This window comes from Apodemus sylvaticus, chromosome X, assembly GCF_947179515.1.
Source record: "Apodemus sylvaticus chromosome X, mApoSyl1.1, whole genome shotgun sequence".
Lineage (NCBI taxonomy): Eukaryota > Metazoa > Chordata > Mammalia > Rodentia > Muridae > Apodemus > Apodemus sylvaticus.
Window position 1 is genome coordinate 98,659,434 of NC_067495.1, and position 14,635 is coordinate 98,674,068.

Sequence of the window (14,635 nt, forward strand, 5' to 3'; positions counted from 1 at the left end):
ACTCATTTCTTGGGGATGGAGGAGGCTCACCCTTCTGTGTTCTGTCCATGCCCATCTCCCCTGCTCCCAGCACTGCATGTGGTCCTAAAGCTTCAGCCTCCGTCACCTTTAAGGCCAGAAGCAGAGTAGAAGGCCCTGAGTTCCTGAGAGAGCTTGCCAGGGCCAAAGGTTCAAGGGGGAGGGACATTTCTTACAGCTTTCTCGAATAATTCTGGGCATTTGACAGTCACATACATCCATATCTGAAGAGTCAAACTGGGCCCCTCCCCTACCTCTTTCTGCCTAGGTCACTCAGGCCAATCAAGTCACAGGGTCCTCAACCTTCTTTCAGATTTATAGCTCTTACCTCTCCCCTATACTTTTCAAATCTATCCTGATTCCCAGATTATAAGATCATTTCTACCTGAGCTGTTCATGTTTTCTCAGTCTTACTATGTTTTGGGGGGGAGTTCCCCAGATTTACAGGTTCCATTAGAAACTAGCTAGCCTTAAGAGGAAATATATGCTTTATCCACATTGCCATCCTTCTTGCTGCTGCTACCTTGGAGGTCCAGTGTGGATTGCTGACTGGAAAAGCTACTCTGTAATGCATCCTCCTGCCTTCCTTTCCCCCATCCTTTCAACCATACAAACCTGAAGTGTGTGAATTTTCGTTTCACCAAAAATGATGCAAACCTGATGGTTTCTATTTTACTTCATGGGACCCTGAATTTTCCTTTATTCAAGAAATACATACAGACTTTCTGTGTGACAACTGGCCTAGTACCTAGCGCCTGTCACGCTCCTAGTGGCTGCTGAGCCCTGCCAATTACCTAGTGCCTGCTGCTGCCCTTGAGGGCACACCATGGAGCTCCTTGATAAAGCAGCCCTGAACACACTGCAGCCCCCAGAGTTTAGAAAAGAAAATTTTTAGCTTCAACATTGAAGATAACTCCTGTTCTTTACAGCGTTAAGGATCACAGTCTCTATCTGCTTGTATTTTACAACTAAATCTTATATATTTGAAGATGCTATTGGAATGTCCAATAGACACAGGTATTTTTATGCTGAAATTGTTGCTGTTCATGTGGTTCTGGCACTGTTTGTATGGACCGAAATGAAGGCAAGAGGTGGCATGAAGGCAAACAGAATTAAAGTGAACCTTTTGGTAGCATGAAATTTATTTTTGGAACATGTTAATATCCTTATGACATATTGATAATAAATATATTACTTGAATAAGGTTGAAAAATGTGTTTAAAAACAAAGAAATATGTACAATCTGGGTATAGTGGTACACACCTTTGACCCCGGCACTCTGGAAGCAAGAGGCAGGTGGAACTGTATGACTTTGAGGACAACCTGCTCTACAGAATGAGTTCCAGGACATCCAGGGCAACATGGACAAACCCCGACTCAAAATAGTAAAATTAAAAACTAAAAAAGGAGAAATATGTGTGAGGAGAAAGCCGGGCGTTTCTGTCTTCACTCTGTGCTTGTACCCTTTTCCTTCCGGTTACTTGCTTACCTCTGCACATATGCATGCATGTAAATCACTCAAGGGATGCCTCCACTCTTTCCCCCCTTTTCAAGGCTAAATGCCTAGAATAAATCAGTGTCCTAAACCTATAGTCACCATGGATTCTAGGAACAGCAGAATCTCAACAGAAAGCCAGTCCTTCAGATGAGGGCAAGTTTCTATGACAGCACAGCTGTATGCTAGTATAGAAATAATCAACTGCAGTGAACCAGATTGAATCTCTCAAGCAGTGTCAGTGTTAAGGACTTCATCAGACCATCTTGCAGGGCTGGGACTGAGGTGATATGATAAACTAGCCACACTCAGAGGAGGCCTGCTTAATTACACATATCTCCTGTCCCTTGTCCCAGTCCTCCACTATTTAAACCTAAAGCTCATGTGGGTACCCAAAAGATGGACTTGGGGTATCCGTCTCTTCCTAATATGGTCACATTGAATAAATCTGTCTCTGCATTTTATTACGACATGACTAACGAATGCTTTAGGGATAGAGAGCCTACCCTGTTGAGAAAACCCAGCAATGCCTGTGTTGTTCAGATTCCTCTGAATAGCATGGATCCCTTTGGAATGAAGAGGGTCTTATAACCCAGTATAGGTAAAAGGTACTCAGTTTCTTTGTGGCCATATCCAAGACAGAAAGTCAGGGAAAGGTCAGTACATCTATGAACCAATTTGGAAATGAGACATTGTTTTTGTAGGCATGTTACGGAGAAGGAATAATGAGGTATGAACCATGGATGAAAACTGTGTGTGTGTGTGTGTGTGTGTGTGTGTGTGTGTGTTTATGTGTGTGTATACACATATAGTGTTTGTGTGTTGAAAAAAATACAGCTCAGCTGGGCATGGTGGTGCACACCTATAATCCCAGCACTTGGGAGGCAGAGGCAGGCAGAGGCAGGTGGATTTCTGAGTTTGAGGCCTGCTGGCCTACAGAGTTCCAGGACAGCCAGGGCTACATAGAGAAACCCTGTCTCATGGGGGGGGGGCGAGAAAAGAAAAGAAAAGGAAAGAAAGAAAGAAGAAAGGAAGGAAAGGAAAGGAAAAATACAGCTCTCAATTCAAACAGGAAGAGATAGCTTATTTGGAGCCAAATTTGAGTGAGCATGGTCTTGAAATATGGACTTAGGTGTCCTCAAATCCATGTTCCAATCATTAAGATTTGCTACTGGGGTAGCATAATACGCAAACCAGAAATGAATGGAGATTCCATAAACAAACAAAAATATAGTCACCTGATATTTGGTAAATGGCAGAAGGAAGTATAAAGAGATGAATACTGGTTCTCCTCTTTTATTCTGTCTGGGATATCACATTTATTTAAGGGAAAATTTCCCTTCTAAGGTAAATCTGTCTAGCTCCGCACTTACATACAAGCACAGAGCTATCTCCTAGATGATTCTAAATCCTGTTAAATTGGCAACGGAAATTAATCATTATAATTCCACTTCTGCCAACTGGACACCAAACATATCACCTTAGTATTCTACCCTGGTTCCTAGTCTCTTGTTCATCTCAGAATGCACTTCTAATATACAAAACAAAGAAGGAACATCCCCACCCTAAATGGGAAATAATGGAGAAACAGCAAGGAAAGGTTGGATTAAAGCAAAAACAAAACCCCTGTTAGAACTAACAACTAATCCTATAGTTCCACGGCTAGCATGTAGCGCTCATGATGGGGTCATCTGAGGTGTTAGTTTGGGTAGTGTCAGCATTCTAGTTCTGCACCTAGAGCACACATGACTTCTGTCTTGGGCTTGTGCCACTGTGTTCTTGCAGCTTTCCTCAATGGATAAGCACAATTCTAGAATCGCCAATATCCTGGTCCCTCCACTGTAACTTGGGCTTCATATTTTCAGTTCCATGCAATGGCTTCTCTGGGTCTTTTTCCAGGGAATCCAACAATTATACCCAGTGCCTGGATTCACAGGCTTTCGGTAGCCTTGGAACAAGTTTTCTTGAGTCACTCCCACTTGCTTCTTCTTTGCCTGCAAAAGGAGAACACCAATGAATGACTGCTGAATTCTGCTTCCAGCTTGAGATGTAGCCTGGTCCTATTAAATGTTGACCCTGGGGAAATGTTTCCTCATGCATCCATTCTGGAGCAAGGATCCACTCTAATTCTTGGTTTAGGCTCTCTTTTCCTTGCCAAACTGTACATGTTTTCATCTTTGTGCTTCACTTGTTCTTTCTCACTATAATAGAATCCCAGCCAGAATGCTATCTTGTCTTAAAATTCCCTCTGCTGAACAAATTAGTCCATCGCTTTTTTGTCCATCACTTTTGAATTCAGCTTCACTTAAGTTCTCTGGCATTGGCAAAATAAAGCCATACAGCACACATACATTTTTTTAAAAAAAAATTGGAACAAAACAAATTTAAAACTGTTTTATAAAAGACTCAGAACAAAAATCTAAGCTATAGAATGGGAGAACATACTTGAAATATATAACAGCATGTTGGTATTTTTTAAAAGTATTACTCTTCTACACAGAGCCAATACAATCCCCATAAATATTCCAACGATGTTCTCTACAGAAATGGTTTTAGAAAAAAATCCTAAACTTCCAATGGAAGCACCAAAGACCTTGAATTAGCCAAAGCAATCTTGAGTAGAAAGAACAGTGCTGGAAGTATCCCAATATCTAATCTCAAATTATGCTACAAGGTTACAAGGAACAAAAACAGCACAACACTGACATGGACTAGAAGAAAGGACCCCTACATAAGCCCATGCAGCTACAACCACTTGATTTTCAACAAAGGTGCAAAAATCATACAAGAGATAGTGCTGGGAAAACTAAATTAAAGAAACTATATTCATGTCTCTCACCCTGGATAAAAAATGAACTCAGGTGATCAAATACTTAGAGCACTGGAGAAAAACTCAGGGGACATATTTCAAGAATCCATAAGTTCCAGCAGAGTAAGCTTCCTGCCTCTATTGCATCAGGAGTGGCTCAGTGTGGTATCGCAAATAGTTACACAGTATACAGCAAAATGCTGGAGTTACAGCTAAGGAAGATCAAAGCACAGAAAAATAAGTCATCACTGTAGCTCATATTAGAATGGTGCTTACTGTTCTCGGGTTTTTGGTTTTGTTTTCTAAGATTAGACACAGGCAAGAACTTTTTGAAAGGGTTTCAACTATCACAGGGAAAAAAATCCCCAAAATCCACAAGTGAGATGTCATAAAATTATAAAGCTTTTACAGAACAAAGGAAAAACTATACAGAGACAGCTGATAGGATGGAAGAAAAATTGTTGCCAGCTATACATACAAGAGGGGATCTACAAAGAGCTCCAAAAATCAAGTTCCAGAAATATAAAAATTGAACAGATGACTATCAAAAGAAGAAAGAACATTTTTGTGGGACAGGACCATGGCTCTAACCCTCCCTGAGGATTTATGTGCAGTTAATGTTGGTGGAGGAAGGAGAGATTTTTCTCAGTCATGTAGCCACTGGCAAGGTACTCATGCCCCTATAAACAAACACTCACCAATGTTCCTATAAAGAATCCTAATGAAACATAGTGGCTTACACAGGAAAGAGGAAAGGCAGCTAGTTACGAAGAAAGGTGAAAAGCAGGAGCATGAGTGGGACAGAGAAGGTGTGCATTATGTACATATATGAGAATGCTCATACTGAAATCCATTCCTAGGCACAAGTAATATATGATAACACTTTGAAAAGAGACCATGGAAGAGAAAAGGGGTTGAAGGAAGGGAAGATGAAGATAATAGAATGCGTAAGACATGAGAGCTGAAAATGGAAGACTGGACAGCGGGTGCAAGGTAGGGATGAGGGAGAAGATTGCTCAGGGAATAGCAACGCAAATAAGCTGTTCTAAGATGCCGCCTAATGAAAATTGTTATTTTGTATGTTAATAAAAAACTAAATCAAGGGGCCATCAAGATGGCTCTCACAAATCAGACTTGTATTAAGGTTGGGGTGATATTTCAGTCAGTAAAGAGGATGTTGCAGCCCTTGGGACCCATGTAAAAGAATCACCAGTACAGAGGCATGTGCTTACAATCTCAGAGCTCTGTGAAGGCAGAGATAGGGGGCTCACTGGGACTCAACTGGGGAGTTTCAGGCTCGCTGAGAGTTCCTCTCTCAAAAGCTAAGATGGGGAATATGATGGTTGGAATGAGAAGGGTCCCCACAGGCTCATATTATCTAAATGCTTGATTCCCAGTGGGTGGAAGAGTTTTGGAGAGAATTAGGAAGTGTGTCTTTGATGGAGGAGGTGTGTCACTGGTGATGGGCTTTGAGGTTTTAAAAGCCCATGCCTAGTCCCCTTCCTTCCTTTTTCCCTGCTTCTTAGTGATAATATATTAGTTCTTAGCTACTGCTCCAGTACCATGCCTGCCTGCTGCCTTGCTCCCCACCATGATGGTTATGAGCTCACCTTTTGAAACTGCAAGCAAGTCCCCTTTATTTTATAAATTGCCTTGCTCCTGGTGTCTCTTCACAGCAATAGAATAGTAACTGAGTAATTAAGAAATCACCAAATGTAAGCCGGGCAGTGGTGGCGCACACCTATAATCCCATCACTTGGGAGGCAGGGGCAGGCGGATTTCTGAGTTCCAGGCCAGCCTGGTCTACAGAGTGAGTTCCAGGACAGTCGGAACTACACAGAGAAACCCTGTCTCGAAAAACCAAAAAGAAAAAAAAAAAAAAAGGAAGAAAAAGAAATCACGGAGTGTCAACTGTTGTCCTATACAAACACACACACCCCCCACACACACTCACTCACACACACACACACCACACTCACACACACACACATACAGAGAGAGTGGGGGAGGGAAGGGAAGGAAGGAGGGAAGGAGAGAGGAAGGGGGGAGGGAGGGAGGGAAGGGGAAACAGAGACAGAGATACTCACACACAAATGGCATGCTCTTGCATGCACATCAACACACACACATACATACATCACACACAGCCCAAATAAATATATTATTTCATCATTTTTCTGAGCAGCCTCACACATAGGCTAACAACTTTCTTCTTTCTTTTTCTAGATTTACAAGATTCATTACCTCCAATATCATAGCCAATAGCATTATAGCTCATGCCAAAATGAAGCTTATCTAATACACATATATGGTCCCCTTAAGACATACCACATCTACTAAGCTCAAATCCAAATGGATCAAGGACCTCCACATAAAGCCAGACACTCTGAAGCTAATAGAAAAGAAACTGAGGAAGACCCTTGAGGACATCGGTACAGGGAGAAAGTTTCTGAACAGAACACCAATAGTGTATGCTCTAAGATCAAGAATTGACAAATGGGACCTCATAAAATTACAAAGTTTCTGTAAGGCAAAGGACACCATCAAGAGGACAAATCGGCAACCAACAAATTGGGAAAAGATCTTCACCAATCCTACATCAGATAGAGAGCTAATATCCAATATATATAAAAAAACTCAAGAAGTTAGACTCCAAAAAACCAAACAACCCTATTAAAAAATGGGGTACAGAGTTAAACAAAGAATTCTCACCTGAAGAACTTTGGATGTCGGAGAAGCATCTTAAAATATGCTCAACTTCATTGGTCATTAGGGAAATGCAAATCAAAACAACCCTGAGATTTCATCTTACACCAGTCAGAATGGCTAAGATTAAAAATTCAGGAGACAGCAGGTGTTGGAGAGGGTGTGGAGAAAGAGGAACACTCCTCCACTGCTGGTGGGGTTGCAAATTAGTACAACCACTCTGGAAATCAGTCTGGCAGTTCCTCAGAAAACTGGGCACCTCACTTCCAGAAGATCCTGCTATACCACTCCTGGGCATATACCCAGAGGATTCCCCACCATGTAATAAGGATACATGTTTTACTATGTTCATAGCAGCCCTATTTATAATTGCCAGATGCTGGAAAGAACCCAGTTATCCCTCAACAGAAGAGTGGATGCAAAAAATGTGGTATATCTACACAATGGAGTACTATTCAGCCATTAGAAACAATGAATTCATGAAATTCTTAGGCAAATGGATGGAGCTAGAGAACATCATACTAAGTGAGGTAACCCTGACTCAAAAGGTGAATCATGGTATGCACTCACTAATAAGTGGATATTAACCTAGAAAACTGGAATACCCAAAACGTAATCCACACATCAAATGAGGTACAAGAAGAACGAAGGAGTGGCCCCTTGTTCTAGAAAGACTCAGTGAAGCAGTATTCAGCAAAACGAGAACAGGGAAGTGGGAAGGGGTGGGTGGGAGGACAGGGGGAGAAAAGGGGGCTTACGGGACTTTCGGGGAGTGGGGGGCTAGAAAAGGGGAAATCATTTGAAATGTAAATAAAAAATATATCAAATAAAAGAAAAAAGACATACCACATCTTTCTGGCACTGGCATTATTGTTAGTGGCTACTTTAAACAGTGAAGTCATGAACAAAAAAGGCAAAAAAGTAACATTAAAATGACCATGAAAAGGACAGTCACAGTGTGATAACAGATATGAGAAAAGCTGTGTGTTCTCTATTCAACCTTAGCTGGGAACATCTAGTGCCTGGCCCTCTGGGCAGGTCCATGAACTACCATGAAAGTACTGCAAGTACTAATGGCAGAAGTACAGATAAATTTTAGCAAATAGTCTGAGTTATGAATATGAAATTATTCAATAATGAGGATCAATTCTAAATATAATAAAATAATGTACCATTAAAATTATGAGCAAAAATTGCTAATTACTTGTTTTTTTAATTTTTATAGACAGGTTCTTTCTGTGTCTTAGGCTAGCCTGAAACTCACTATGTAGTACAGGCTGGCATTACAATTATCCTGCCTTACCCTCCCTAGTAATGAATTTACAGATCTTAACATCCACATCATATGTTTTATTTTTTAAGAAATCAGTAATCACTGAAGCTGGATGATAGATATATGTAGGTTCACTGTGCTGGTCTGTGTACTTTGATGTGTGATTACAATTTTCCACAACAGACGATTTTTACAGAGGTTTATTGTTATACTGAGTTGCTTTACCATTTCCCCTAGACACATTTTTTCCTCATTAGCATGTGGTAGTCTACAGATATCAGTCAAGGCCTTTTTATGTTAGTTATCTACTATAATCCAACTTAAAGCCTCTATCATTCTGAAAGTCCACAGAACCCAGACCAGCTTAACTCAACTCTGTGCAGGTATGGCTTTATGTACAGAAACAGTTTTAGTAAAAGGGAGTCTCGTTGCTAACCCACAGGTACAGATACCAATTACTTCCTGGCTTCTAAGCAATCCCGAGAAGGAACATGTCAACCATTCTTGGGAAACCATGTCCCTCTTGGGCATGGGACATATTTTTAAAGATCCATTGGAAAGCAAGCATCTCTTGATTTAAAAGCTGAAATATACCAAGATCAATTCCATCACCAGAGTTTGGATCTCATCTTCCCTTCTTAGATATCTCATACGTCAGCTATCTCCTTCCTCTTTTGCATCTCCAGTCTTCTTCCTCCTAGCTTTTCCCTATTGTATATGCACATTTCCAAGCACATGCCATCATTATAGAAAAGTCCCCCATTAATATGTACACATTCCCAAGAATCTATCATCATCATTTCTAAGAAGTCCCCCTCAGGGACTGGGGAGATGGCTCAGCAGTTAAAAACACTGTCTGCTCTTCCAGTGGACCCAGGTCCTATTCCTGGCACCCATGCGATGGCTCATTAATATCTGTAATTGCAGTACGGGAGGACTCAACCTCTTTTGGCCTCTACACATACCGGGCATGCATGTGGTGCTCAAACATATATTTAGGCAAAACACCTGTACATTAAAATAAAATTAAGGATATAAATACATTATACCAAACTGCTATTTAAGAAAACTACTCCCTCAACTGCATGTGAGCTTCTAGGCTCTCAGGCCATTCCCTAATGTTTTACATTTACTCTGTTCCTGTCTATTAGGTCACACCACAGTATCCAGCTGGTTGGTAATTGGTGTGGAGGGGCCCAGATGCCTTCCACATGCCTGTTCACAGCTAGAGATCTGGGCTTAGCCAGGGTGCTCTCTTTCCATGTCATCTCAGGTCTCCACTTGTCCTGATTAGCAAGAGAGTTAAACTTCTTATATGGCTGTTCATGGCACCAAAAGGCCACCACAAAAGGTGTAAGGTGGCTTACAACCCACTGTTTTTTAAGTGTTTTGGGGGAAACTTCATACAAGACTATTCTCTCTCTCTCCTCTCTCTCCTCTCCCTGTTTCCTCTCCCCAAATCACAGACTCTCTTTTTAATTATTAGTTACAACCTCTGTGAAAGCTAGAGGAACCTGATTCCTAGAGGAAACCGATTCACCCTACCTCAGCAGCCACTGTCACTTGCAGCTTGTGATCTAGGGCTGGGACCATGTGGAATTCCCCCTTGTGGCATGTCAACTGGTGCTGTCCTTATGCTGGTCTTGTTCAGGCAAACATATTGCTAGGAGCTCATGGATACATTTTCCTCTGTTGTGTGCACATGTGTATGGGAGACTATAAAACAACACATACCCTGGTCCTATGGTTCTTACTTCCTACCTCCTCTTCTTTGATTTTCCCTTATCCTTAGGTATACGGTTCCATTCAAGATATATCAGGTGGAGTTGGGCATCCCACAGTCACTTATTCTTTGCGTTCTGACCAGCTGTGGATGTGTATATCTCTATATTAAACTCTTATGTGTTGTAAAAGGAAGCTTCTTTTTGTTTATTTGTGTGTATATGCACACACACATGCCTGTATAGACAGGGTCTCATTATGCAGCACTAGATGGCCTAGAATTCAATAGGTAGACATGACTGGCCTAGTCTCATAGAGATCCACCTGCCTTTGCCTCCCAAGTGCTGGGATTAAAGAAATGCACCACTATACTTGTCTAAAAGGCTCTTTGCTGAGCAGTGTGAGCTACACTTATCTGTAAACAAGCAGCATCACTTCCATACATACCATCAGTTAAAACTACTTATAGAACCCACCAAATGTGAGAGCAAGGGACCACATGGGAGGGTGGCTACTAGGAAGAATGGTTATCAGGGGTTACATGGTGCAGGTTACCACCCATATAAACTCCGTAAGCCATCGCAAAACAGCTGTGTTCCTGGACACTGCACTCCAACTACAAATGTGAGATGAAGATAAACATTTTTCTGCTAGATCTGATATGTTCTGTGTACAATGCTTCCCGTTATAGCATTGGGCCCCACTGAACACCAATGGGTTGAACGTCTCCTTTACTTCTACATACAACCTTTTCTAATTCCCCTTTTACTTTCATAGCTACTTCACAATTTCCCAAACTGACATACTTATTCTCTCGCCTCTAGCCAGGTTCTCTCATCAATTCTCTTCTCACTTGGCACATTCTATCTGGCCATCTCATTCATAGCCACAGCCTCTTCTACCACTTCTCTACTAAGCATTCTTCAATGTAGATCTCTATTCCAGAGTTCTCTCCAGTTTTCCAAATTCCTGAGCATTTACCTAGATGCCTTACAGATATCTCAAACAGGGCCAAAGCTGAAACATCTTCTTCCTCAAACTTGCCTTTGTCTTATCTTTTTAATCCTATATTTACCATAAGTTGGTATGGTAGAGACTTGGGTAGAAACCCAAGAGAGAAGCTTGGGTTTCCTTCTTAACAGTCCTTCCCCTATATGCTGTATCATTCATTCCTATTCAAGCTTTTAAATATCTTGTCTATTTGTTTCCTCCTTCTATCACAGACACCAGGTCTGATAGAGGGTTGTGGGAGAGTCTTGCTCTGTCCATCTGACCTACAGCTGCACAGAAATTAGTTTACTATAGCTAACTTAACATTGCTTTTAAAAATTCAGAGATATTAGGGTGGGGGATACTTGATCCTTGAAGGTCCTCATGGACGAAGCATTAGATTACCTGCTGTGGAATTTACCTGTTTATGGTGAGGCAATTTGAATTGATGAGAACCCCCAAGTGCACAATTATCAAGCTTCGTATACCTTCAAGTATGCCAACTGACAACATCATCACCTTTACCTTACAGGGCTGTAAACCCTGTCCGTACCAAGTCACATTAGTTGAATCAACCACGTAGATACCAGATGTCTTAGGGTGGCTATTGTTGTGATAAAATACTATGACCAAAAAAAAGCAAGTGGGGAGAAAAGGGTTTATTTGGATTACATGTACACATCACTGTTCATCACTGAAATTAGGAAAAGAACTCTACAACAGGGCAGGAACCTAGAGGCAGGAGCTGATGCAGAAACCATGGAAGGGTGCTACTTACTGGCTTATTCCCCATGGCTTGCTCAGCCTGCTTTCTTTATAGAACAAACGGCCACCAGCCCAGAGCTGGCTCCTCCCCCACCGATAATTAATTAAGAAAATGACTTATGGCTGGACCTCATGGAGGCATTTTCTCAATTGAGGCTCCTTATTCTCAGACTCTAGTTTGGGTCTGGTTGACATAACACCAGTCAGCACAAGTATGCATTTTTTGCTGTACCTCCAGAGTATTCATGCTGTGTGTGTGTGTGCCTCAAGTTATGTAACACAGCCCACGCAGGTTGTGATTTCCTCTCAGTGCCCAAGTAGTTCCTGTGAAATTGACCTTCATTCAGATACAACAACTGTATACTCTAGAGAAAAATATTTTTTAAATAAGCTGCATGCAAGTATTGACAAGTAATCTAAAGCAGTAAGAAAGTGACAGAAAAGTGGCATTTCAAAGAATGGGTCAGAACTGGATGATGCCCCCTCTTTTAAGGCATTTTAGCCACAACATAGCCCTAAGTCACATTCCTGACTGGTGCCTTAAACTGGACCTTACTGACCTGAAGATGGGGGGGCAGAGTTCAGGGTTTTCATACGAGCTGAGAAGTGTGGAAGGTAAACTCCGACGATGAAGGGAGTCTGATAGGGAGGGCCCAAATTCTGCATAGAAACGACCTGTGTCTCTTGCTGACCTCTGAATTATGCACACATCTCTAAAAAGCCCAGATAAAGCTAAATGAACTCACTTGCAGTTGTTTTTCACAGAAGCAGAGTGTAGTGTCTGAGTTCAGTTTACTTGACGCCCTACTAAAATAGAAACAAATATCAATGCTCTTCCTACGGACATAAGGGTATCCATTTCAAACAGTCTTAGACAATATCCATGAGACAAGCCAAAATGATTAGATTCAGACAGGAAACAGAAAACTGCAACTCGTATTGAAAAATAAAGGCACTCAAAAAGACTGATCACAAGATGACCAACATGCCAGATTAGCAGACAAGGATTTTTAAGCAGCTTTGTAACGATGCCAAAAGGTATAGAGGGAAATATGCTCATCTGAATAGTAAACAGCAATCCTGCAACCATATAAAGATGACCAGCCTGAAGATGTGGGTAGCGGTTTATCTAGAAGAGGACAAAGCAAATCCAGCTAGGGTTACAGCAGCCTCTGATGTTGTGGCTCCTGCAGTTTTCATTTTTCAGGTAGACTAATTGTTCTGCAAATTGTCTTCTTGCTTCTTGTTACTGTTTATTATGACCTTTCAGTCACAAAGATGCTAAACACATCTATGCTGATTCCAGAACTGTCCTTTAGAATAGAGCTTTAATCAGAATTTTGTTGATTGCAAGTAACAAAAGCACAACTTAAATTCAGGCAAAAGAAAGACTCTATTGGAGGTCACCATAGGCAGATGAGACTCAAGTACAAGCAAGACTGCAGAGTTGAACACCAATGGGAAGCTCTCATTGCTCTGCCAGAAAATGCCATGCTTTTAGATAAGTTTCCTTCCCATGGCTATAAAAAGGCCACCAGAAATTTCCAAACATATACCCCATAGCTGGGCCACACAAAAGTAATGGGGGGGGGAACTACTTAGGTACCTAATACAAACAAGAACACACTATTTGTCTCCAATTAAACCAGGGAAAGACAATCAGAAAGAAAAAATCCTGACACTTTGACCTAGATGGCATAGACATACAATAACCAATCTAATCAACTATGCGTAGGGAGACAAGACACCGTGATTAGGAAACACCACTAGAATTGCATGGCTTAACAGAACAGTGCTATTACAACAAACAATGGAACTTTGACTCATTTCCAGTCCAAGAGATAGCTCAGGGTGGCAAGGTATGGCCCCAAGCCTGACCACCGGACTTCAGTCTCCAGGACCCACATGGTGGAAGGAGAGAACACATTGTAACAGTAAAGGGGGAGAACTGACTTCCACAAGTTGTCCCCTACCTCTATCTATGTACACACACACAGGTCTAACAGGTTTCCTGTGTTTCTGACTTTAAGCGGTGGCAATTACATGTTCCAGGCAATGATCTAAGTAATATCAGAGTCCTGCATTACATTTTTTACAGCAGAAACAAGTAGCTATTCCCCATGTTGTTTTCTTTCCCCGTGCTGCATTGTGATGCTTTCAGTGTGAATGTGCATGCTGCATTTTCTAGTATCCTGAGGACAAATATCGCATCTGTAGAGACGATGGGAGAGTAAACCCTTAAGAAATGGGAAATAAAATCCCATCCTGTTCCATCCACTGTGATTTGGATATCTGGTAACTTATACCTGGGCCTGCTAACTCATTCTCACTTCCACAGCTAATCAAGGCAGAAGGAACAGATGATAGAGACAGACCTAGAAGCATGGCCTGCTAATTCCAGCTACTTGGAGGACTGAGGCAGGAGGATAGCAAGTTGAAGGCCTGCTTAGGTTACAGAACAAATTCAAGGTCAGCCTACAGTAGTCAGTGAGATCTTTTCTAAAATTAAAGATTAAATAAAACAGGGCTGAAGATAAGGTCAGTAATAGAGTACTTGTGGAAGGCCACAGGTTTAATCTATTGGAGCAGCTAGCCAAACCACCAGCGTTTCATATATAGGGTTCTTTCAATTACTGTTCTGTTCATCAATGTCTTTATCTCTGTTCCTGTTATATCATGCACAAAATAACACTAATGACTTGTCTATCTCTTGAGTTCGTTGTGAGGATTTGACAAGATAATTCATGTGATTATTAATAATATTTATGATATGGCACACTGTATATTTACTGTATGTTTTTAGGGCTTGCCAATTTTATCTGTTAAGGATCTTCAACAACGGTACCTCTCCCCACAA

The 14,635-nt window shown here is 41.4% G+C and overlaps 1 long non-coding RNA gene and 1 pseudogene across 6 annotated transcripts in view; one reads left to right on the plus strand and one right to left on the minus strand.

Moving 5' to 3' along the window:
* Positions 1–844: 844 nt before the first annotated feature.
* On the plus strand, positions 845–1,134 carry LOC127675732 (vacuolar ATPase assembly integral membrane protein Vma21-like; annotated as a pseudogene).
* A 24-nt stretch (positions 1,135–1,158) lies between these two features.
* The window catches only part of LOC127675270 (uncharacterized), a 37,510-nt gene continuing 24,033 nt past the window's right edge, over positions 1,159–14,635 (minus strand). For 5 of the 6 annotated variants that reach the window (XR_007975466.1, XR_007975465.1, XR_007975461.1 and 2 more), the window contains one exon: positions 1,159–3,507. This is a non-coding gene — a long non-coding RNA (uncharacterized LOC127675270). Of the gene's footprint in view, positions 3,508–12,524; positions 12,586–14,635 lie in introns of all 6 variants that reach the window. The other variant, XR_007975464.1, reaches the window with a different exon arrangement.